Raw genomic sequence first — 26,661 nt, 5'->3', positions numbered from 1 at the left:
ATGGGCATGGAGGAGGGCACTTTGGGGATGAGCACTGAGTGTTATGTAGAAACTAATTTGACAATAAACTATTTAAAAAAAAAAAAACCCTCAAAAGAAGGGATAGAAGGATCATACCTCAGGATCATAAAAGCCATATACAAGAGACCTACCACTAATATCATCTTCAATGGGGAAAAACTGAGAGCCTTCCCCTTAAGTTCATGAATAGGACAAGAATGTCCACTCTCTTACTACTGTTATTCAACATAGTATTGGAATCCCTAGCCTCAGCAAGGAGGGCTAGACAACACAAAGTAATAAAAGGCATCCATATCAGCAAGGAGGAAGTCAAACTTTCATTTTGCATAGATAACCTGCTACTTTATATGGAAAACCCAAAAGATTCCACAAAAAAACTGGTAAAACTGATCTATGAATTCAGCAAAGTTGCAGGATATAAAATCAATGCAGAGAAATAAGTTGCATTTCTATACACCAGTAATGAAGCAACAGAAAGAGAAATCAAGGAATTGATCTTATGCACAGTTGCACCATAAAATACCTAGGAATAAACCTAACCAAAAAGGTAAAAAATCTATATACCGGAAACCGTAGAAAGCTTATGAAAGAAATTGAGGAAGACACACACACACAGAGAAATACACACACACACACACACACACACACACACATACACACACACACACACAGGAAAAATAGTCCATACTCCTGGATTGGAATAACAAATAATGTTAAATTGTCAATACCACCCTAAACAATCTACATATTCAATGCAATCCCTATCAAAATAATACCAACATTCTTCACAGAGCTAGAACACACAATTCTAAAATTTGTATGGAACCAGAAAAGACCCCGAACAGCCAAATCCATCTTGAAAAAGAAAACTGATACTGGAGGCATCATAATCCTGGACTTCAAGTTGTATTACAAAGCTGTAATCGTCATGACAGTATGGGTACTTGCACAAAAACAGACACTTAGATCAATGGAACAGAATAGAGAACCCAGAAATGGACCCACAAACGTATGGCCAACTAATCTTTGACAAAGCAAGAAAGAATATCCAATGCAATAAAGACACTCTCTTCAGCAAATGGTATTGGGAAAACTGGACAGCAACACGCAGAAGAATGAACCTGGACCACTTTCTTATATCATACATAAAAATAAACTCAAAATGTATGAAAGACCTAAATGTAAGACAGGAAGCCATCAAAATCCTAGCGAAGAAAGCAGGCAAGAACTTCTTTGACATCAGCCACAGCAACTTCTTACTCATCCTTCTCCAGAGGCAAGGAAAACAAAAGCAAAATGAACCACTTTAACCTCAAGATAAAAAGCTTCTGCACAGTGAAGGAAACACTCAGCAAAACTAAAAGGCCATTGACAGAATGGGAGAAGATATTTGCAAATGGCATATCCAATAAAGGGTTAGTATCCAAAATTTATAAAGAACTTATCAAACTCAACAACCAAAAAACAAACAATCCAGTGAAGAAATGAGCCAAGTCCATGAATAGAGACTTTTCAAAAAAAAGACATCCAGGTGGCTAACAAACATATGAAAAAAATGTTCAACATCACTCATCATCAGGGAAATACAATTCAAAACGACAGTGAGATACCACCTCACACCAGTCAGAATGGATAAAATTAGCAACTCACGCAACAAGAGATGTTGGTGAGGATGCAGAGAAAGGTGAGGATATAAATAGTTTGCAGTGTTCATGGGAGTGCAGCCACTCTGGAAAACAGTAGGGAGATCCTCAAAAAATTAAAAATAGAACTACCCTACAACTCAGCAATTGCACTACTAGGTATTTATCTAAAGAATATAGGTAGGTGTGCTGTTTCAAAGGAACACATGCACCCCAGTGTTTATAGCAGCACTATCCACAATGGGCAAAGTATGGAAAGAACCCAAATGTTTATCGACAGATAAATGGATAAAGAAAATGTAGTATATATATATATATATAAATGGAGTATTATTCAGCAATCAAAAAGAATGAAATCTTGCCATTTGCAACTACATGTATGGAACTAGAGGGTATTATGCTAAGTGAAATTAATCTGTGAGAGAAAGACAAATATCATATGACTTCACTTATATGTGGAATTTAAGATACAAAACAGATAAACATAGCAGAAGTGAAGCACAATTAATATAAAAACAGGGAGAAGGACAAAACATAAGAGACTCTTAAATACAGAGAACAAACTGAAGGTTGCTGGAGGGGTTTGGGGTGTGGGGTATGGCATTTAGCCAGGTAAAGGGCATTAAGGAAGACCCTTGTTAGGATGAGCATTTGTTGTTATCTGTAGGGGATGAATGACTGGATTCTACTCCTGAATTCATTATTGTACTATATGCTAACTAACTTTGATGTAAATTAAAAAATTAAAATTAAAAAAGAGAATATCTTTCCAAATAAGATCAGTTACTTGAAGAAACACTAAAAAAATTTTTTTTATTCATAGAAATCAAAATAAGCTCAAAATCTGGGAGCAGGACAAAGAGAAATTATAGCACAAACTATTGTAAAGTCTTTCTCATTTTTTCTCATTGGAAGGACCCCTAAGAAAAAGGCTAAAAAATCTCAAAGGAAAATTCTGTTTTTAAATGAAGGTTTTGAGCCTCAGCAAAGAGAGGTTTTCAACTGGATATAATTGAGGCTCTGGGCTTCATGACAGCAAACTTCCTCAAATGACACCCACTGATCAAATAGATCTGGTTACGAAGCCAACTTCAGGCAGAGAACACTATCTTGACAGAAATTTAACAGTGTCTTAGAGAGGTCATGGATTAATATTCATAGGTGTGGAAGGAGAACTATACTTAAAAGATTTAAATTGGGTCTTCTAATATGGATATCTAGTTGGGATTAGGAAAATTTTATGATCTGTTTAGTGCTGGAGGTCACAGAAAAGTGAGGAACTTACATTAAGACTTAGTGATTAAAAAGTTGTTTGAGGGGCGCCTGGATGGCTAAGTTGGAAGAGCACATGATTCTTCATTTCAGGGTTGTGAGTTTGAGCCCCACACTGTGTATAGAAATAATATAAATAAATAAATAAATAAATAACTTAAAAACTTGTTTAATTGTTTGATAGTAAACTTGATGCTCAGGTGACGAATTTATTGTCCTAAGAAACGAGTATTTATCCATATGAGCAACCTATTTAACTCAATAAATTAGAGTTAAAAAATTTCCTAAATAGTCATAAAGGTTATTTACTTAAAAACCTATCTTTCTAGAACAAAGAAAAATTCATGCTTACAAGAGTGGCCTCAATTCTCAGTGGTTTAAAGGAAAGAGATTTACGACCGTTTTAAAATTTAAAAACTGAAATATATTGAGGTTCTTTCCTGCTAGTATTTAAAAGTTCTCTTGGGGCTCCTGGGTGGCTCAGTCAGTTAAGTGTCTGACTTCAGCTCAGATCATGATCTTATGGTTTATGAGTTCCAGCCCCTAATCAGGCTCTGTGCTGACAGCTCAGAGCCTGGAGCCTGCTACGAATTCTGTCTCCGTCTCTGTGCCCTTGTCCCCACTCTCTCTCTCTCTTTCTCTCAAAAATAAACAATAAACATTTAAAAAGTTTTTTCTAATTTTCAAACTTGCAAAATATTACATGTAGCCACCTGAAGAATTAGAATGTATATAATGGTTTGCATGCTCAAAATGTCCAGTGAATTTCATAGTAAGGAAAATTTTTGGTGAAATTCCTTAAACCACTAAACTAATTTGTTTTTTTGTTTCCTTCTTTTTTAAAAAAGTCTGTTTAATATATTTTGGTGTTTCTTAAGATGGCATTTTTCAATAATAAGCACAAGAATTTAATATAACAGTTAGGAAAATGTATTTTGTGCAACCCCATTGAAACATTATATAATTTATACATTTCTGTCCTTTTAACATTTTACAAAACAAGTTTCCATTTGCATCAACAGGCAAGTCCTTGGAGTACACAGATGGCTCTATCAACCATATGGTGACTAATCCCCTTTATTGAATGCAGTTGACATGGAAACAACTAGTCAACACCAAATAACCAGATTATTATGTGTAAATAGCAGCCCCTCTGTGATTATAGCAAACACCTTATTTATATCTGAAGGAAATGTCTAACAGTAATTCAACAATTTGTAATGTCTCTTTAGAATATTTATATGTGATTATATATATACCAAAATACCTTAAAGGTATTCAGATGATTATAGATTCAATATCTATATATATATCAATATCATCTATATCTATATCATCTATACACAGAGAGAGAGAAAGAAAAAATTATGAAAATTTAAACGAAACATACTTGAAGTACTAAAGCAATAACCAACCTCTGGGATCAATTAGCATTTCATGAAATTATGTTTCAAGGTTTCAACATCATCCCCCATATGTTTTAGAGCTATGAAATGATACCTTTGACTTATTTTAGATAATTATATTTTAAAAAATAAGGTTTATAAATATCATAGTGCTGAAGAAATTAAAAATAGAAGTTGAAAATGGCATATTTAATTTCTTTTCCCTTTATTGTTTTATAATACATGCAGGTTTTATGTCAGCTATAGCTCTTTGATGACATTATCAAACTTTAGTTTTCATTTATATCTTGAATAATTGTGAGGAGCAAGAAAGTACATTTGTACCTATTTTATGAGAGAAAAATATAAGCAGTTTGATATTTCTCCTTAAATACCTAATCTAAATTTTGACATTAAAGGTGGATACTAAACACAGCATGTCCCACATATGATGGGTCATATATAGCTGTAGCCACAATGACAAGATTTGAATGCTCAGGTCTATAAGCTAGCCTCTTGTATTGACAAATATTTATTGAGAATATATTAGTCAATGATGATAGACTGATGAACAAAACATACAAACTTACAGTCTTCATGAATATTTTATTCTAGTGAATGGAGAGTGACTGTAAAAAATTATATTTAAAATATATGTTCATAAATATTTGTTTATAAATATATTAACATATATGATTTAATATATATTTATACACATATACATATATTTTAATTGAATATACTTTAAAATATATTTTAAATATTGTAGTTTCTACATTTATGTATATAAAATTATGAGCTTTGGGGAAAAAACTGAGGAAAAAGTATATGCAATGCCGTGCAGTAACGTCAGGTTGCAATTTTAATAAAGGTGGTAAAGGAAAATTACAGTGGAATATTGACACATGACCTAATGTCAGGAATCAGCATGAAGTGCGGGAGCAAGGCATGCAAGTATATTGGAGAAAGTACTTTCCTACAGAGGGAACAAGTGCAGAGGCCCTGAGACTGAGAGTACAATTACTATTTCAAGGTAAGAGACTAGAGTCACAGCAATGGAGTGAGCCAGAGAAACTAGAACATGTGTTAAAGTACAAGAGATAAGAAGAAAGTGGAATCCAGATTACACGCTTCTTTCTGGTTTTCGGCCAAGTTATTTACTTAGGCATTTATCATGAGTATTGATAAATGTGGGAAGCCATTGAAATATTTTGAGTAGAGGAGTAAAATTATCTGTCTTTTGTTTTAAAAGAATATTTTGAATACTGTGTTGAAAATATACCAGAAGGGTAAGTAGAAGCAAGGATAAAAGTGGGAAAGGTATTCCAATAATGTAGATAAGAGATAGGGATTTGGGGTGCCTAACCTACTGAAGCAATTGTTTCCAGAAAAAAATAACAATAGACAAACAAACCCAAACCTGTAAGGTATGGGGTAAATTATGATAGGGAAGGAAGGAAAAATTAAGCAAAAATACAGTAACTGGTAAAGTCTAGCACTGGCCTGATAAAAGGGAAGTTTCTGCAGCATAAAGCATAAACTACATGTTAGAGTTGTTGTATGCCTCCATTTGTAAATATTTAATTCAACCACCTACTCAATAATATGGTTTCCCTTAATCAAATGATGGCAACTTTCAGAAAAGTTGGGGGTGCAGTGCTAACCCTGTAAAGGAAATCTTGAGGGGCAGCAAAATACCACCAAGAAGTAGAGAATTTAAGTTATATGTTGAAGATAGATAAATAGGATTTGTGATAGATTAAATGTTAGAACAAGACAAAGTAATCCACAATTATTAAAAAATGATAGACCTGGACAATTAGAAGAATGGGATTTCCATTTACTGATGTAAAAGACTGCAGAAATAACATATATGAAGGCAGGAGGAATCAGGAGTTCAGGGTTTTACATTATAATTTTGTTATACTTATTAGATGTCCAAATGGTAAGTGGGTCTTTGTGGAGATGTACCTTTAGAATGGTTTTCATGTAGATAGTGTTTTAAGCTATCAAATTATTTGAGATAACAAAAGGAGTGAATGTAGAAAAGATGGCAAGGTTTATGCCCTGCAGCTTTAATTTATTAAAAAGGTGGAAGGCTGTAGATGAAGGAGACAAAGCTGGACACACTCACTATCAACAAGTCTTGAGGAGTTTTGATATAAGGGGGAAAAGTGAAATGGGTAACAGGTGGAAAGAAGTAGGGTCAAGAGAGCTTTATCTTTAAGAAAGAATGAATATTGCGACATTTGTCTACTGGTGGGTGAGAAATACATTAGAAAAAGGGAAAAATACAATGATTCAGAGGAGAAAGCAGAGAGCAATATCATTAAGTAGGTGAGAGGAGATGGGATCTGCTATACAAGCGCAAGCGTTGGTCTTTGCTAAAGTGCATAAGAATCCATGGAAAGTACCAGGAGAGAAAGCAGAGTATAGAAGCAAAGTAGGCAAGTTGTTCAATGGGGTGGTAGAAGCTTGTAGGAGGTTTTTTTTTTTTTTTTTTTTTCTGTTTTCTGAGTAATCTTTGACTTTTGTTGAGACTATTATTAAATCATTCATTTCATATCATTAGGGGATTTACATTTAAGAGGTATCTGCTTACTAAAAAGCTATTAATGAGGAGCAATCACAGGGATCCATTTGTACTGGGACCACAGACAACTCCAACAGAATTCTCTGCTGGGAGTAACAGGTATGTTGGAAGGAGAAGAGGGAAAGTTGAAACTCATTTTTATTGGGCTGTATTGCTATGCTGTACTGTTTTATATAATTTCTATTTTCATATGCATATAGTATATATTCATAAAATAATATCTTCTTCTTACCTCCATCTTATAACAAGAGACTGAAGTTCCTGTAAAATAATTTTCTCAAAACTAAAGAGCTAATAAAAAGGTGAAGCTCGCTTTCTAACATAAATTAGTCTGATAGAAACATGTTTTTGTTTAACATGCTCCTCTGACTCTTGAATTTCACTTGACTTAATGGTTATAACTACAGATTTGAACAGACTCAAACTTATTTTTTGATAGAATATTTGGTACATTGTTTATGTATTTTCTGAAGCATCACATCAAGGCATATACTGTGATTGTCTTTATATGCTTTATTTCCTTGGTTACTGATGTGTTAAGATATTCTGAATTTGTCTTCTGCATTTTCTGCACCTAGGTTTGGCCATTTACCAAAAAGTCCTGCTGCTTTTCAGTGGGGAATATATCTAGTGGGCCCAATTTGATGCTAGAAGTTTTCATTGTTTTTTGGTTGTGGTGGTTTCCAAAGATGGCAACTGCAATTCCTTCTACTGTTTATGCCCTTTTGTATGATGTCCAGACTCAGACCTGAAGAAAACTTCCAGCTTCCATTGTTTGCTTTCTGGGAGGCCAGTTACCACCAATAGAAGTCTGGGGTATCTGCTTGAAGAGAAATGTCATGGAGGATAAGACCACACATGGGGGCAGAGACCAGAAGGAGAGCAGCCAAGGATCCAGACATATAAAATGGCCATGAAAAGAAGGAAGCCTGGACAATTCAGACCAGCCACTTAAGGTGATCTCTGGCCTCTCTCAGGCTATCCAAACACTATGGAGAACATAGACGAGCCACCTCTGCTTCCAGAATTTCTGATTCTCAGAATTGTGAGCAATTTAATATTCATTGTTTGAAGCCACTAATATTTTTAAATATACCAATAAAGAACTAAAAGAGTTGTCAGATAATTAAATTTTCTTTGGACCAAAGTAGGAAATACTAGTTTTAAGAGAAAATATGTTGGAAATTCATAGTAGTTCCATTCAAATTGAAAACTGTAAGGTTTTTTACAATTAACAACTTTGATTTTTAAAATTTTATATTTTTAATCTCTTTTCCTTTTACTGAAACTATTGACACTGATTTGTATATAGGATACATTTTAATGTTTATCTCTTTTGTGTGTATGTATGCACATGTGTTCCTACTTGCTTCAGAATAAAAATATTAATGTTTAAGTTTTCTGACACCATCTTATAAATGAATTATCCTTTTCACAGCAGTATAGGGAACTTAATGGAATGACAGTCTGATAGCAAAAGATAGGATTCAGTAGGTAGAGAGGGAAAGATTAGGACTTGAGGTCCCTCGGTGGGGAAAAACAGATTTTGGAACAATGCTGGGAGTGTCTGACCACAACAAACCCCCTTGGAAATAAGGCTCCTCTTAAGAATGTAACCTCTCCCCCTCGGGTTTCCCCCAGAAACTTGACAAAGACATAACTAAAAAAAAAGTAGTAGACCATTAAACACAAGGGCCCACAAGAATGATACGGCCATAGACCACCCCTCAGACAATGGTGTTGAGCCAACCAGGAATGGACAAGCCAGCACCTAGAGTTATGCAGCCTGTAAGGGTAGAACCTGCGAAGGAACAATGGAGAAGGGAAGCAAGGGCTGACCATAATCTCAAAACAAAGGCCTTTGCCTACTGTCGTGGACATTCCCTTTCAAATGCCTCCTCCCTACAAAGAGAGCTATCATATTATTCTTATTTGCTAAACTTATACTCTAATAAACTTTCACCTGCTGCTCATAGTGTGTCCACCTCTTCATTCTTCGAAGCCACAAGACAAGGAACCCTAAATATTGAGGTAGAAAATCCTGCAATAATACTACTATTCTTTTACTAAGTACTACCCAAGTTGTTGTCTGATGACCAAAAGAAAGGTAGTAAGTCTCCAAAAATGGCGAGTAAATAGCAAAATTCAAAGTCCCAATTCTGTTTTTGTTATTTAGAACTCATACTTTATCTATTGTTATTCACGCTTTCTACTTCTTATCTTTCCTCTTTCCTTCCATTTTCTTCAATTATCTTTCTTTTGCTTAAATTATACAAACATGGTACAATACATATATATACAGTTATGCTAATATAGCTCATGATTTTATATCCAGAGAAGGTAAAAGAAAACTAATTTCCATTCCAGCATGGAAATGCTCTCAATCCTTTGAAGAAATAGTCTCCCTGTGTCCACACAAAAATTTGCTGGGAGATGCTACCAACATTCCTTTCTGTTCTGATCTGGCTATATTTTAAAGCCCAGTTGCCAGGAAACAATTTGTTAAAAGAAATCAATACACCAAAGGATCACTTTAGCAAATGGCAAATACAACTGATTTAACACATATACTAACTTTAAAATTTAACAGAAATGTTTAATGCTTTGTAAATAATGTTCAGTATTGGTTATTGCTAATGACTAATGTGAAAATATATGTTACCATGAGGACTACAAATTTATACTTTTCAAAGAGAATCTTAGTTTTTAAAGTTCTAAAAATATTCAGAGGTTTAGTACTCTCCACTACACCATTAAATTTAGATTTTAAAATGGTATGATTAGATACAAATTTATTGACCATATTTTGATTTAACATTTTATTCTAAATTAATTATTATCAATTAATTAATTTAATGACAGTCTATTTTGTCAATATGTCTACTTATCAATTTACCAAATATCATAGCAAATTTTTTTTTTACTTTCAACAACTGTTATTTAAATTTCATAATTTTGTGTAACTGTTTCCTAGTTAATTTCTCAATTTCCAAACTAACCTTGTATTCCATTATGATAATGTCTTCCATCATGCTCACTTTTTTTTTTTTTTTTTTTAAGCAGGTTCCATATTGGGTATGGAGTCCAGGGAAGTACTTGAACTTAGGACATTGAGAGCAAGACTTAAGCTGAGATCAGGAGTTCTATGCTTAACCAAGTGAATCACCCAGGTGCCCCACTTTCTTTTTTTATTAAAAAAAATTTTTTTAGAGAGAGAGAGAGCAAGCAGGGGACGGGCAGAGAGAGAGGGAGACACAGAATCTGAAGCAGGCTCCAGGCTGTGACTGTCAGCACAGAGCTGGAAGCAGGGCTCAAACTCACTAACTGTGAGATCATGACCTGAGACAAAGTCAGACACTTAACCGACTGAGCCACCCAGGTGCCCCCTACCATGCTCACTTCTATTCAATTGCCTCACATGCATTTATCCTTTCAAGTTATAATTGCTATACAATCTCTGTTCTTCAATGGTTTCTTGGTAGAAACCAAACTATTTTAGATATTTTATGTTCTTTTAATATTTGTATTCTCATTTCAAACTTCAAAATATTTTTGTATTCTGTAAATTTCCTATATAAAATATAAAATATAATTTCTATTTCTGGTAACTGTCATAATTCTGATCCAGTAATATTTTAAATATAAATTTATTTCAAAATAAAGAAATTATTTTATTTACAACAAATAAACTGTTATAATGAACAGAAGTAGCAAAGTCTTTACATTATAATCAGGATGCATACTAGATGAAATACTCCAAAGATAAAAAAAATATTGAGGAGAGGCAAGTACAAATTTGCACTACTTTTAATGTCTTTTGGGATGACATATTTTTTTCCTAGTCTATGGCAAGCCACAAAATGTTTACTGGTGAGAGAATGGCATAATTTGTTCACTAGGAGTTCTCACATTTCATAGCCTCTACCTGTATATTTTACTTATATAAATAAATCAATAAATAAACCCTGAAAACTAGCTAGGTTGAATTAATTGCAAGTGGCTTTTTAAAATGATTTAAGTACAAGATTTTTTTTTCCTTTTTGCTTGACTTTACTGAAAGCACCATATTTTAGAACTTCGAAATACCTCTCTGTATGTGAAGGAAGTGTGTGTGTGGGGGGGGTGTGGCATCTGGGAAAGAAAGTAGCAAATTGATAGGAAATCTACCAGACTGAGTAGCATCAAAGAGCTAAATACTTAACTTGAAAGTCAGCTAAATTAATTGTTATGTAAAAGTACAGGCTGACAGCTGTGTGGTTTCTTGGTATAGGTGCAAACAGAAGAAAACAAAACCAACAAACAAATAACAACAACAAAGAGCTGAAGAGGCCTCTTAAGGGGGGAAGTTCTGCACATTGGGCCTGAGCTGGCAGACTAGAAAAGTAATATTGGGAAGAAAGAGCAAAGCTGGAGGCATCGTACTTCCTGATTTCCAACTACATTATAAAGCTAGAGTAATCAAAACAGTCTAGTATTGGCATAAAAACAGATACATAGCTCAATAGAACAGAATAGAGAGCCCAGAAATCAACCCACACATACATGGCCAATTTATTTACAACAAAGGAGCCAAGAACATACAATGGAGAAAGGATAGTCTCTTCAATGAATAGCATTGGAAAAACTGGACAGCCACATGCAAAAGAATAAAATTGACTAATGTCTCATACTATAAACGAGAATTGGCTCAAATGCATTAAAGACTTGAATGTAAGACCCAAAACCATAAAACTCTTAGAAGAATATATAGACAGCAAATTCCTTAACACAGGCGTTGGTGATAATTTTTTTGGAACTGACTCTAAAAGCAAAGGCAACAAAAGCAAAAATAAACTAGTGGGACTATGTTAAATTAAAAATATCTTCACAAGAAAGGAAAACATCAGTAAAATGAAGAGTCAATCTCCTAACAAAAGAAAATGTTTGCATATCATATATCTGATAAGGGGTTAATATCTAAAAAATATAAAGAACTAATACAATTCATAGCCAAAAGAATGATTTGATTAAAAAGAGGGCAAATAATCTGAATAGATGTTTCTCAAAGAAGACTCAAATGGCCAACAGGCACATGAAAAGATGCTGAACATCAGTCATCATTAGGCAAATGCAAATCACAAACATAAGCAGATGTCACCTCTAAGCGGATAGAATAGCTATTATTAAAAATTAAGGGGCACCTGAGTGGCTCAGTCGGTTGAGCATTCAACGCTTGATATCAGTTCAGGGTCCCAGGGTCCAGCCTCACATCAAGCTCCTTCGGTTCCTTTTCCCCCTCTCTAAAGAAATGAAAAGTAATTTTATTAAAAAGATAAGAAATAACAAGTGTTGGTGAGGATGTAGATAAAAAGAAATGCTTGTGTAACATTGGTGGGAATGTAAATTGGTATAGCCACAATGGAAAATAGTATGGAGGTTCTTCAAAAACCTAAAACTAGAACTACCATATAATCCAGCGATTCTACTATTGAGTATTTATAAAGAAAATGAGAATACTAATTCAAAAAGATAGATGCACCTCCATGTTCATTGCATCATTATTTATAATAGCAAAGATATGGCAACAACCCAAGTAACCATTGATGTATGAACTGATAAAGATGTGGTTTATTTGCACAATGGAATGCTATTTAGCCATAAAAAATAATAACATCTTGCCATTCGGGATAACCTGGATTGATTATGAGGGCATTTCTACTAAGTGAAACAAATCAAATAGAGAAATATTTAAAAGAAGACATCTTACTTAAATGTGAAACCTAAAAGTCAAACAAATAAACAAAAGAAATAAAACAAGCTCACAGTTACAGAAAACAGATGGTGGTTGCTAAAGAGGAGGTATTCTGGGAGTGAGTTAAATTGGTGAATGGGGTCAAAAAGCACAACCTTCTAGTTATAAAATGGTCATGGAGATATAATGCACAGTATGGTAACTACGATTAACAATGCTGTATTGCATATTTGAAAGTTCCTAAGAGAGTAAACTTTAAAAGCCCTCGACATAAGAAAAAAAGAATTATAACTATGTATGGTGACAGATGACAACTAAACTTATTGTGGTGATCATATCACAAAATACACAAATCCTGAATCATTATATTTTACATCTGAACCTAACATAATGTTAAAAGTCAATTATACATCAATAAAAAATTAAATTAAATTAAAAACCTGGTGGTAGAAATTAATCAGCAAAGTATTAGTGTAAGAACCTCTGAAAATCCTCTCCTCCATAAAGCCAAAAAGAACACTGGCAAAAATCATTAAACTTTTTGGGGGCACCTGGGTAGCTTAGTCAGTTAAGCATCCGACTTCGGCTCAGGTCATGATCTCACAGCCTGTGAGTTTGGGTCCCCTGTCCGGCTCTGTGTTGACAGCTCAGAGCCTGGAGCCTGCTTCTGATTCTGTCTCCCTCTCTCTCTGCCCCTCCCCCACTTGTGCTCTGCTTCTTTCTGTCTCACAAAAACAAATGTTAAAAAAAAATTAATAAAAAAAATTTTTTTAAAAAGCTTTTCAGAAATCTAGAAATTAATCAGACTTGTAGGAACAGGCGCTGTGTTTTCCTCAAAAAAAAAAAAAAACCCATCTGGAATGTTCCAACTAGCCCTATCCCCATCTCCCTTGCCTCAGCGTCACAGTAGCCTTGAAAACCAACTACCTCACAAACAATAAAAGAGAATAGTCTAGAGGCCTCCATTGTAAATTACTTTAAAAGAAATGACAAAATAATAAAATTGTTCTCTTGAAAATAACACAAAACAAGGTAACAATACAGAAATAGAGGAATAGCAAAACAAAAAGATATGGGGGGAAAACCAAAATAAAATCTTACCTGATCGGTAATTAGATTAAATATGATGGATTAAATATAAACACTTCAATTAAAAGGCAGCCGCAGCAGACTGGATAAAAAAACATGAACCAACTCTGCCACCTGGGTAACTCATTTGATTAAGCTTGACTCTTGATTTCGGCTCAGGTCATAATCAGGGGTTCAGGAGTTCAAGCCCCACGTTGGCCTCTGTGCTGACAATGCAGGACCTGCCTGAGATTCTCTTTCCCTCATAATGCCCCATCCTCACCCCCCCACAAGCATGCTCTCTCTCTCTCAACATAAATAAATAAACTTAAACAAACCATGAACGAACCATATTGTGTTTTTAGAAGACATACTTTATACTGAAAGACACAAAAGGTTGAAAATATAAGGATAGAAAAAGGTACACTATTCAAATAGTAATGGAAAAAAAATTGGAGGAGTCCATTAATATCAGACAAAATACACAAAAAGACAAAGTTGCTACTAGAAACATAAAAGGATGTCTTTTAATGGCAAAAGGGATAATATATCACAAATACATCACAAATATAAACAGCTAACAACAGAGTTCAGAAATACATAAAATAAAAAATGACAAAATTAAAGGGAGAAAAAAATAATTCAACAATCATAGTTAGAGACTGTAAATATTCACCATATTAGGTAGAGCAACTAGAAAGATCAACAAGCAGGGGCATCTGGGTGGCTCAGTCTGTTTAGCGTCCTACTTCGGCTCAGGTCATGATCTCGCGGTTCATGGGTTCGAGCCCCGTGTCGGGCTCTATGCTGACAGCTCAGAGCCTGGACTCTGTTTCAGATTCTGTGTCTCCCACTCTCTCTGACCCTTCCCTGCTCACACTCTCTTCTTCTCTCAAAATAAATAAAACATTAAAAAAAATTAAAAAATAAAGATCAACAAGCAAATAAAACATCTAAAAAATACTATACATTAGTTAGAACCATGAGAAATCTATAGATGATCTGAATATGAATACACATTCTGTTTAAAGTTCACGTGTGCCAGTATAGACCATATGCTAGTCCATAAAACAATTCTCAATGCACTGAAACAGAAATACAATATACAAAATTATCTGAATGCAATGACACGTAACAAGAAATTAATAATGGAAGGAAACTTGAGAAATTTTTAAAAATATGTGAAAATTAAACAATGCATTCTTTCTTAAGTAACCAAAAACCTAATTACCATGGAAGTCACAGGTAAGTTGGAATATATTTTCTAATGAATAAAACCATAAAAACAGTATACCAAATCTTACAGGATGTGGCTATTGCACTGTCTGCAGTTAAATTTATACTTTCAAATGGCTATAATTAAAAGAGAAGAAAAATTACCTAAATTTCCACCTTAAAAATGAGAATAAAAAATTCAGACTAAACCTAAAGCAAACAGAGGAAAGGAGGTAATAAAGATTACAGCAGAAATAAATAAAAGGTAAGTTAGAAATACAATGAAGAATATTTTTTTAAAAAGTTGACTCTTGGAGTGCCTGGGTGGCTCAGTCGGTTAAGCTTCTGACTTTCGCTCAGGTCATGATGTCACAGATTGTGGGTTGAGCCCCATGTCAGGCTCTGTGCTGACAGCTCAGAGCCTGGAGCCTGCTTCAGATTCTGTGTCTCCCTCTCTCTCTTCCCCTTCTCTGCTCACTCTCTGTCTCTCAAAATGAATAAACATACAAAATAAATTTTTAAGTTGATTCTCTGAACAGATCAATAAACTTGTCAAACTTTAGGTAGAATAACAAGTAAGTAAGAGAGAAGCCTCAAACGAGTAAAATCAGTTTTGAAATAAATGAGGAGAAACTGGTATCAGCCTTAGAAAAATCAAAATGGTCTTACAAGGGAATATTATGAAGAATTCTGTGACAGTGTATTAGATAACCTAGATGAAATGGCCAAATTCCTAGGAATGCACAAACTACAAAAAGTGAAACAAGAAAAATAGAAAATATGCATATACTTATTACAGGTAAATATAATAAATACATAATCAAAAACCTTCCAATAAAGAAAAGGCCAGGGCCAGATGGCTTCACTGGTTATTTCTTCAAATATTTAAAGACAAATTGACGTGAATCCTTCTACAGTTCCTCCAAAATTTAGAGGTCAGAACAGTTCTCAATTTATTCCATAATGCCAGTATTGCTCATATATTAGAACCATACAAAGATATCACAAGAAAAACAATTTACAGATCAATATCCCATATGACCCATATGAATAAAGATGCAAGAATTGTCCACAAGATACTTTTAAATCAAATGCAGCAAAATACAAAAGTGATGCTTCACACTCCCCAAGTGAAATTACTCTAGGTATGAAAAAAAAAGGCTTCAAAAGACTTTCAAAAAAGTGCAAAGTTGAGCCATGGGCTTCTAGTTTCTGTTCCAAAATTTAAACAGTGTGGAAGTCATTACCCATCTCACAATAAGCAAAAAGCTACACAAACTAAAAATCAACTCCTTTTAATATTATCCTAGAATAAAAGTCATAAAACAAACTACCACTCTGAAAATTGAAGAGGTTGAATACCAAGAATTATAGCTTACTGAAAACGTAGCCTAGGAGAAGAAACTGCTGGAATAGAACCAAGGTAGGAAGATTTCAACTCTGATGGGTTGCTGCAGGCTCAGTGTAGACAAGTTTGTAAGATAAAAATTCTATAGAAGGCTCGGGTCCTCACACTTTCTTGAAATTTACCTCCAGGAACTCTACCAGGCTTACACAGTGAAGAGCAGGAAAAAATTCTGCTGCATCTTGGCAGAAAAAGGGCTAAGAGAAGGTGAAAAGTTTTCATCTTGAAATATGTCCAGAGCATTTTGTTCTCTTTAACTAGGTGTGCCCCAAGGGAAGCCACTCTACTGGAGCCAAACCAACGAGGGAAAAGGGTAAACCCAAGTCCAGCTTCCTCTTGTGCCACTGTGTCCCCTAAGGAGGGTGGGAGGGCAGGGATGAAGAAGCTATTGTGAAGGTCACAGTCAAGGGGCACGGGTTGTGTGAAGGTCAAAGCCCAGAGGCATTGGGAAAAGACTGAGACCTAATCCGTGGAAAATGGAATGCCCCGCCCCACCCCCCACCTTCTTTTCTTTTTCTTTTTAGTTTTGAGAGATCACAAGCAGGGGAGGGGCAGAGAGAGGGAAGAGAGGATCTGAAGCAGGCTCCACGCTGACAGCAGTGAGCCTCATATGCATTTTGAACTCGGAACTGAGAGATCATTACCTGAGCCAAAATCAAGAGTCAGATGCTTAACCAACTGAGTCACTCAGGTGTCCCCTATTTTGTTCCTCTCGCCTCACACCATACCACCGCTTCTGCGGGGCTGCTATACGGTAGCAAGCCATTACAGCTAGAAGAGCAGGAAGGCTCAGATCCTATTTAAAGAGGAGTCTCTAAAAGAACCCAAAGCTAAGAAAGGAGAGAAAACCGAGGAAATGGATGGAAATTTTCACCTCAGACACCTAGAGCCATATAGCATAACTCTACCCAGATAAACATAAAACCTCACATTAAGGGCCCATTTTCCTCAGTTTCTTTCCCTTATATATCATGTCAGGCTTTCAACAAAATACTAAGAGATATACTAAAAAAGCTAAACAGTTTTTAACAGACAAAGCAAGCAACACAACTAAAGTTGTGGAGTGGTGGAGAGTTCGAGATTATCAGATAAGGATTTAAAATAACAATGGCTAATATGCTAAGGGAGCTAATGTAAACAGTAGACAGCTTGGAAGTAAAAACATGGGTTATATAAACAGAGAGTTGGGAAGCCTAAGAAAGAATCAGAAAGAAATGCTAGAAATCAAATACACTATAATAGAAATAAAGAATGTCTTTTATGGCTCATTAGTAGACTGGACACAGTCAAGAAAAGAATCAGTGCTCTTGAAGATATATCAATAGAAACTTTTCAAACTGAAATGCAAAGAGAAAAAAGACTAATTCCTCAAATGTTGTGCATGGAGTTACCATATGGTGAAGCAATTGCACTATTACATACACATGCAAGAGAAATGCAAACATATCCACTCAAAAGTTGTGTGCAAATGTTCACAGCAGCATTTTTCATGATACTCAAAATCTGGAGACAGCCAAAATTTCCAACAACTATATTTGTTTTGCATCAAACAAAACAGTGTAGTCATACAATGGAATATTATTCAGCCATGCAAAAAGAATGAAGTAGTAATACACACTATAACGTAAATAAACCTGATGATGTTAAGTAAAATGAAAGGAGTCAGACATAAAAGTTCAATTATTATTATATTATCCGATTTTGATAAATGCAAAATAGAAAGGACCAGGACCATTTAAATTTGTGCTGTCACAGATATTAACCCCTTTTATTTTCTTTTAAAAAAATTCTCCTGCATGGAAGAGTGAGTGGGTTGGGGTTCTTATATACTGATCATTCCTTACCTGTTCTGCTATATGAACTCTAGGATGTTCTTCACTATCACTAGAAATGGACACAAGTGATATCTAAAGCTGATATAATTTTAAAGTTTACATGCAACTATACTTATATAAGTTCCTTTCTAAAGACACTCATAGATTTCCTAAAAATTAACCTACTAGCCAAATTCAATTAATTTGAGAAATTAAGTAAAATCCATCAGTGTGTTAAAGAAAGCTCCAAGAGGATTAGTGGTCTTTTTTGCAATACATGTTTTTAATAGCATCTCCTACATTGCAGTTTGATAGATAAGGAATAGAGGATAATTGACCTGAACATTATTAATACAATTTGGAGGATATGAATTGTTTCTTTATCTGCGGTTTCATCCTTTTTTGCAAGATTCGCAAGATGAGTAATATCAACTTTAACAGCTGTCCATCACAGATTATCTAGGAAATAAGGCTGCTTCCCACTGACCCCCCCCCAATATTGCCTAATTCTAGAAACTGACATTATGATTATGCCACGCAACAAAAGAAGAGATTCAGTAAGACATTTTTTTAAAATAAAAATTTGAATGTTATCAGAAGAAAAGAGAGAAATCTTCTTTATAAAATTATATATTTTAAAACATCATCAGTAATTGCGTTTTTTTTACTTTTACAGTATATTAGAATTAAGATTTTTTTCCCCCTGCAGAGTTGTTTTTCTCTATTAACATGCAGAGATGCAGAGTAGTATTTACCTTAAAAAAGAGACTAAATAGTTTATATCTTCTCAGGGAATAGTACAGAATATAAATGATGGAATTATTATAATGTTAAAAGAATTTTATCTCCTATTAGACAAAAAAATTAAAACAAAAAATACAGAAGAATATAGGCCTTTGTGATTTTGCCTGGAGCCTTATTTAGATCATATTTTGAAAAGCACAGTGTTATTTGAATTTTTATGATTTTTTGGTGTTAAAATATAATTTTGGAAGGTTTTGACTAAATGCATTTATTTAATATTAAAATATCCTTTGGTGAAGAACCAGCAGGACTGTTACTAGGCGACCCAGTAAGATCAGGTTGCCCAGCAACAGGCTGCCAAGGACCAGGACTTTTCCCTTCCCTGGTCTTAAATTAAAATTTCCAAGAGAACTATGGGGTCCTGTCCCCAGGGTCTTTGAGCTATTTCACACCAGGATGTCAGGTCCCTTACCAGAAAAATCTCTGTACATTTGACCTTAATATACAGAATTTTTTTAAACTTTACTGTGCTGTGTTCATCCAACACATACTTGGCAGTATGTCTTACCCTATATAGAGTTTTGTATAATTATAATTAATTAGAATTATGTAATTTAGCACAAATACTTTTTGTTACCTATGGATATAATAATAAGCATTTGGTGATTAGTACCATAAATGTGTCGATGGATAAATTAGTCTGAACATTCCCACATTCTTGGAATAAGTTTATTGCCAAGTTATAATTCATTTAATATGTCCTGGGTTAAATTTGTTAATTTCTTCAAACGTTTGCTTTCATACGCAAAGGTAGATTGCTCTACAATTGTCCCTAGTAGTTTTGAGAGGGCCTGACTTTGAAACCTGAAGCTCTGTTTGACTAACAAGAAAGTATATCTTTGCTCTGGCTCACACTTACAGATGCTGGTAAGAAATGGAATTCCTTCTCCAAACCCAGCAAATGGGTAAGTGTCATCCATCTTTTTATCTATAAACAAGAACAAGAAAGTCATGATTTTCCTGACTGCTGGTCTATCACTGCCAAAGGATTCCCAGGATTCCAAGACTTGCCAAGGAAGCTCATATCTATCACCAAACAAAGAATTCAACTAATGTAAAAGGCTTCAAAGAGAGGAAATTGCATTGAACATCCAAACAAATGTCTTTTATTGAGATAGGACTAACAGAAGGGTAAAAAGAAGACATTTACTAGGAAGAAATAAAGTAACTCACAGAATCTCAAAAATAACACAAATTTCTTTCTAGAAATTGAGATATTTTAAAATATGTACACAATATGCATGTTGAAAATAATAATAGACAAGCCAACTATGCTGTCCACAAGGAATAGACTTAATGTATTAATATGCAACTAGATTAAAACTAAAAGTATGGAAAAAGTTATAGGAGGCTAACAGAGGTGAGAAGGGATATTAAGGGGGTAGGGGAAATTGCAGGGTCAGATCTTAGAGTAAAATGAAGCAGATATCAGACAAAACATTATCAGAGACATGCAAAATTATTGAGAAAAATTAATACTCAAACTATTGTTATTTTTATTGATGGATTTTTTAAATTATAAGAACACTTAATATGAGATCTACCCTCTCAAATTTTTAAGTTATGGTTGTTAACTATTGGCACAATGTTGTACAACTCTCTAGAGCTTATTCAATTTGTATAAGTAAATCTTCATACCCATTGCTCGCTGTAATAAGGAAACAACCAAAATGTTCACTGATGGATAAATAAATATAGGGTGGCATAAATGTAAAATGGAATATTATTCAGCCTTTAAAAGGAAGGAAATCCTACCATATGTGACAACGTGGAAGACACCACACTAAGTGAAATAAGCAAGTCACAGAACAAATACTACATGCTGTAACTTTATTATAACTGAAGTGAGAAAATAGTTTTTAGTCTCTATCATCCACCTGATTTTGCTCATATAATTGGCTTTCCAAATACAAAACTAGTGTGAGATTTTAAAAAGGAAAAGTTATTAATGAAAACTAATAAAATGTTGAATAATAATGTTATTAAAAAACTTTAAAAAAGTACTTTTTTTGAGATTTTCATTCATTTCTAACTGTTTTAGACAGTGGTGTTAATTTTTCATGTAGTCTTACTCACTATTCAGCAGTTATGAAATTACATTCCCCAATTTTATGTCACATTCTGTGACTTACTAATGAAAACTAGCATTTCATAAATTAAAACTTTGCAATGATGACAAGTAAAACATGATACACTATACGGCCATAGAAATTAGACTAAGCTTGCTTTGGATTCTGTGTCTCCCTCTCTCTCTGACCCTCCCCTGCTCACGCTGTCTTTCTCTCTCAGAAATAAATAAAACATTAAAAAATAAAAAAAAAGAAATTAGACTAAGATATAAATATCTAAAAGATAACACCTCAAACTGAGAGTTTCTTATTGAAATGTTGGCTGTTAGATGTTAGCTATTAAAGCTGAAAACTTCATATTGAGCCTAAAAGATCATGAACTAGGATGCTACTATCTGTTCTCATATAATCTTCAAAGTCTGGGTTTAAAGTTCAAACACTTAAATAAGCATGTTAATAGTATTATAAAAAAAATTAAAAATGGCCATAGCTTAAGTGGTGGTTATGTTCTGCTTTTTTTAATTGAACAGAAGTGAAACTTTCATATATCTGGAAGCAGGCCCATCTACATAACTGAGGGTTTCAGTACAAAATTAAAATGTGGTGTCCCTTCTTTAAAAAAACAGGAAAAATTTGTTTTCCTTTTTCTGAGGTCTCTTTCCTTACCTCCCATGGTGTTTTTACTTGTTACTTAATATTGCATTCCCTATAGCATGGGGATATTTGTGGTTGAGTGCAATTTCTTATAGAATCCCAGAGCCCTGCCCCATGACTTGATGCATGGGATAGTATGAATTAGTGCAAGAGTATGTGCATGGTGTGCATGAGTGCATTGGTATATGAGTATATAGCAATACCACCAACCTCTGTAATTGGGGGCAATTACATTTAAAAATTATAGATGGATGTATGGATGGATGGATGGATGGATGGATAGGTGGATGGGTGGATGTACAGATGGACATTCAAATGATAAATGATAGATAAATGGGTAGATAATAGTTTAACACTAAAGCTATTATTGTTGATAAGGCATCTTTTTGTTTTACTCCTATACTTCCTTATTTGAATAACATCCAGAATTTGTCCCTGGAGTCAGATGTGTAGGTTAAATGACCTGGATTACATCTGTCTGCTCATACTTGCCTGCAGTGTAGGAAGTGCAAAGTCAGAAACAGACCCAGGCAGTAAATAAGGTCCAAAACAAAGCATTTAATTCATCTTTGGTGCTTTAGGAAAAGTTTCTTAGAGAGGCTATTTTTGGATCAAGTACTAAAAGATGCTTATCACACTGCTAGATGAAGTGGTAACAAAGGATTAGGAAGGAGAAAAGAAGTGATCACACAGAGGGTGGATATCACAAGGTGCATGCAGAAACACAGAGAAGGATTAGTGTTTATGAAGCAAAAAGCTAAGAAAGGAATGATAATAAAAGAGATAAAGTTACCACAGCATTGACATTATGCTAAAAACCTTCAGCCTTATGGCATTGGTGGGTGGTTCCCTATGAGGGTTAAGTTTGCCCTTTGGGGACATTTGGCACCATCTGGAGACATTTTTGATTGTTGCATTTTGAGTTGGGGTGGCTAATAGCATCTAGTGGATAGAAATCAGGGATGCCACTAAGCAGCTTTTACAATGCACAAGACAGCCCTCACGACAATATAATATTGTAATGTGACAGGAAAATGTCAAGGTAGAGAAACCCTGCTGTAATTGAGTGGGTATTCACTTAAGAGATCTAAAAAATGGAGTGAACTAATCAGATGTGTTCTTTGGATAGTCTATGGTGATAGCTATATGGCTACATGAAGTATAATTCATGAATATTCAAGTATGGTATTTCCTAGATTGCACTAAAATTTTAAATTTAATTTTTAATTCAAGTGTAATAAACACAGTGTATACTAGTTTCAGGTGTACAATATTCAACAATTCTATATGTTACTCAGTACTCCTCATGATAGATTGCATTAAATTTTATAGGGAAGATAATATAGACTTTGGGAACTTGGAGAATTTTGATTAGTGAATTAGGTACTTTACAATAATGCTTCTTTAAAATTGAAGCTACAGCCAATGACTTAACAAGTGGCTAAGGATTAATTTTTATCTCCTCTGCCACCATCTGCTTTGCTGTTTGATTGTACTGCTCCACACAATATTACATTTTAATTATGGAAGGCTGAGAGAACATTAATTTGTTATTGGCTCAAGGAAAAGATCTCAATTAGATTTCCCAAGTTTTTCAGTTTGACCTCAATTTATTTTTTGTCTTTACTACTGACTGCAGACAATACTTGAGAGATGAATTGTAATTAGTTAACAATTAAAGTGATCTGCCTTTAAATATAAGCAACCAAAACATGAAGCACTAAGACATTTGGAATCTAGATGCACTACATTATCTTATCAAGCTAAAACTGTGGTGTTAAAAGTAACATATTGTTATTAGAAAAGAAAAATCTCAACCGAATTCATGAAGTGGCTCTAAAAGTACACAGAAAAAAAATAAAGTACATACAAACACAAAATCAGTGATTTTGCAGAATTTAATCAAACAACCACCACAAAAAATGCATACTTTCCCAAAATTTTGATAATCCTTTATGAATACAATCAGATTTAAAAGAAGTTTTCTTCAAAACAAGGTTAAATTTTGATTTCAAACATATAATAATTTAAAGCTTCTTCAAAACTTCATACTTGTTACCAATTTACTATTTCCCCCCAAAAAACTTAATTGGAAATAAAGAATAGTAATCTTTCTCTCTATCTCTCTCTTTCTTTCCCTCCCTCCATCTCTCTCTCTCTTTCTCTTCCTCCCTCCCTTCTTTTTTCTTCTTTCTTTCTCTCTCTCTTTCCTTCCTTCCTTCCTTCCTTCCTTCCTTCCTTCCTTCCTTCCTTCCTTCCTTCCTTCCTTCCTTCCTTCCTTCCTTCCTTCCTTCTTTCTTTTGAAAGAGAGTCTGAGCTGGGGAGGGGCACAGAGAGAAAGGGACAAAGTATCCCAAGCAGGCTCTGCACTGACAGCAGAGAGCCCAATGTGTGGCTTGAACCCTCAGACTCTGAGATCATGACCTGAGCTGAAGTCAGATGCTTAACCAATTGAGCCACCTAGATGCCCCAAGAATATTAATATTTCAAATGTGTCTTTATTTACAATAAAAAAATCTAGCTTTCTGTGCATAACACTGTGATAAAACCTAAAGAGCATACAGAAAGTGCTGTTCTTTTTACATATTGCTTATCATTAAAAATGTTTATAATCAAGGATCCATGAAAATTCTTTGGACAATCTGATTGGAATTGGATTATATCAATAGAATAATGGTGGAAAACTAATATTCTTACAAACTTAACTCTTCCAATTCATGAATATATAATATCTTTTGATGATTTCTGTCTTCTTTAACCTCCTTACAAAAAATTGTATAAATTTCTAATAATTAGACATTACAATTTTTTAAGATTTATTCCTAATCATATTGATCAAATACATAGGGAAAGTTTTAAAGCATGTTTTTAGATTTTCATTGGTAAATAGTACATTATTATTATATTGACTTCTAAAACTTTCCTATTAAATTCTTTGTGGATTCTTTGGTGTTTTCTACTACCAATGACCTAAATATAGTAGTTTTATTTCCATTTTTAGAAATTTTATATTTTTAGTTTTCTTGTTTCATTGTTCTGACTATAATAGACATAGAGGCTTTATCATCATATTTCTTGTTTTTCCTCTCATTTAAGGGAAGCTGTGATTCAGCTTAGATATTTCTAATGACCCAGCATCCATTTGACTAAATGCTAATGTCTATGTTCAATCTTCTTTTTAATTTTTTAAAATGTTTATTTATTTTTGAGAGAGAGAGAAAGAGCATGAACAGAGGAGGGGCATAGAGAGACACACACAAAATCTGAAGCAGGTTCTAGGCTCCAAGCTGTCAGCACGGAAGCTGACTTGTGAAGCTCGAACCCAGGAACTGGGAGGTCATGATCTGAGGCGAATCTGGACACTTAACCAACTGAGCCACCCAGGCACCCCATGTGTTCAATATGCTTTTAAACAACATAGTTATTTATTGCCATTACTGTGTATTCTTTCTCTGTCTGTTTCTATAACAAGTAGTTTTTGAATAAATGACCTCTTTTGTATTCAGAAAAATCTAAAGACTCCAGGTAATATCTTCCACCAGGGAAGTTTCACTCTTTGCTAAGCAGATAGAGACAATCACAAAGTTACGGTCACCCTGAATGCAGGTTGAGTAAGAACAAGTCTACCTCTTCACTTTGTCCTTGTATTTAACATATAACCCTTTATATTGTTTTTCACTGTGACGCTGGCATGTCTCAATATTGAAAGAATGAAAAATTTTCAATTGCTTTTTAGAAGTTTTGGCTTAGACTGGCACAACTTTAAAATACAGCAAATGTTTTCAATTTGTGCTTCTGAAAATCTGGTCTCCAGCTTGATATTTCACATCCTTATGGTGCCTGAAACCTTACCTGGGTTTCTCCCCTCCAGGACTAGTTCCCAGCCAGGCTCCAAAACTGTTGAAACAGCCAAACAGCTCCAAAGAGAGAAAAATGAGGATTTTCAGTGTTACTCTCTCAAGGTTTTTTGTGTTTTTGTTTTCCTCACATGTAATCTGAGACACTGGAATGGACACTTCCCTTATAAGCACAAGAGAAAAATCTCCGTAATTTAAGGGTTTTGTTTTAGTTCTCAAGCACCCTGATCCAGCATAGCTACGGAATTTAGCATCTGTATTGAGAGACAGCTAGCCAGATGGAGACCCCTGGATGATTCAATTTTGTCATTCCACTCCATGTTGTCGAAAAGAGTCATCGGTCCCCCAGCTGTGGCCCTAACTTAGCCTGTGCTAGCACTAAATTCTCAGACTCCAACCTGAACAAGAGCCGGTAGACATCACCAGTGAGGGCCTCAAATTCTCAGATCACCAATGCAGGTTTCTCTCTTTCCAGAATTGTACACACTCTGGTCCTGGTTGCTTCCACAGCTGTAACGATACCGGTTTACTTTTTATTACTTATTATTTTATATATTTAATCTATTTCTTATTTACTTATTTAAAATTGTTATTGATTTACTATGTTTAGTCTATTTTATTGGTGGGATGTTTGCCTGCTGCTGAATGGCTACAGTCTACTCTTAATAGGAGTATTTTTTGAATCATGAGTGGTTGTTTAATCTTATGAAAAAATTTCTCAGTGACTGAGGCTATCTTCTAGCTTTTCCTCTTTAATTTATTAATGAAGTAAATGCCACTTAAAGATTGTTCTAATGTTTACCCTTCTTCTGTTTCTAGAATGAACGTGACTAGAACAACATGTCTTGTCCCTAGGGTCTGTATGAGATTGGTGCTGTCCTCTCTAGGATACTCGTTCGTCCTTATTGCCTGGAATACAGATCAGCTCTGCTACCTGTACATCTTCAAGCAGTGGCAGTAGGTGGGGGGGAGTCATTGTCTCTGACCCTCTAAAAGACAGGAAGTATATAGATTGTTTCAGACTGGAAAGATCTTTGACAGTTCCCAGCTATGCATGATCCCCAATGCTGAAATTTCCCTCTACAATCAAATTACAGGGCCTGAGAAAAGAGAAGAACTCTTATTCTATA

The 26,661-nt window shown here is 34.5% G+C and overlaps 1 long non-coding RNA gene across 1 annotated transcript; it reads right to left on the bottom strand.

Moving 5' to 3' along the window:
* Positions 1 to 12,118: 12,118 nt before the first annotated feature.
* On the bottom strand, positions 12,119 to 26,033 carry LOC120226187. The gene is made up of 3 exons (XR_005526960.1): positions 25,930 to 26,033; positions 25,527 to 25,591; positions 12,119 to 12,193 (listed from the first exon to the last, which is right to left on the bottom strand). It is a non-coding gene; the product is annotated as an uncharacterized LOC120226187 (long non-coding RNA).
* Positions 26,034 to 26,661: the final 628 nt, after the last annotated feature.

Source organism: Hyaena hyaena, unplaced genomic scaffold (assembly GCF_003009895.1).
Source record: "Hyaena hyaena isolate Hyena2069 unplaced genomic scaffold, ASM300989v1 scaffold_1617, whole genome shotgun sequence".
In the NCBI taxonomy this organism is placed as follows: domain Eukaryota; kingdom Metazoa; phylum Chordata; class Mammalia; order Carnivora; family Hyaenidae; genus Hyaena; species Hyaena hyaena.
The sequence above is the reverse complement of the archived record's forward strand: the minus strand, read 5'-3'. Positions and strand labels throughout refer to the sequence as shown.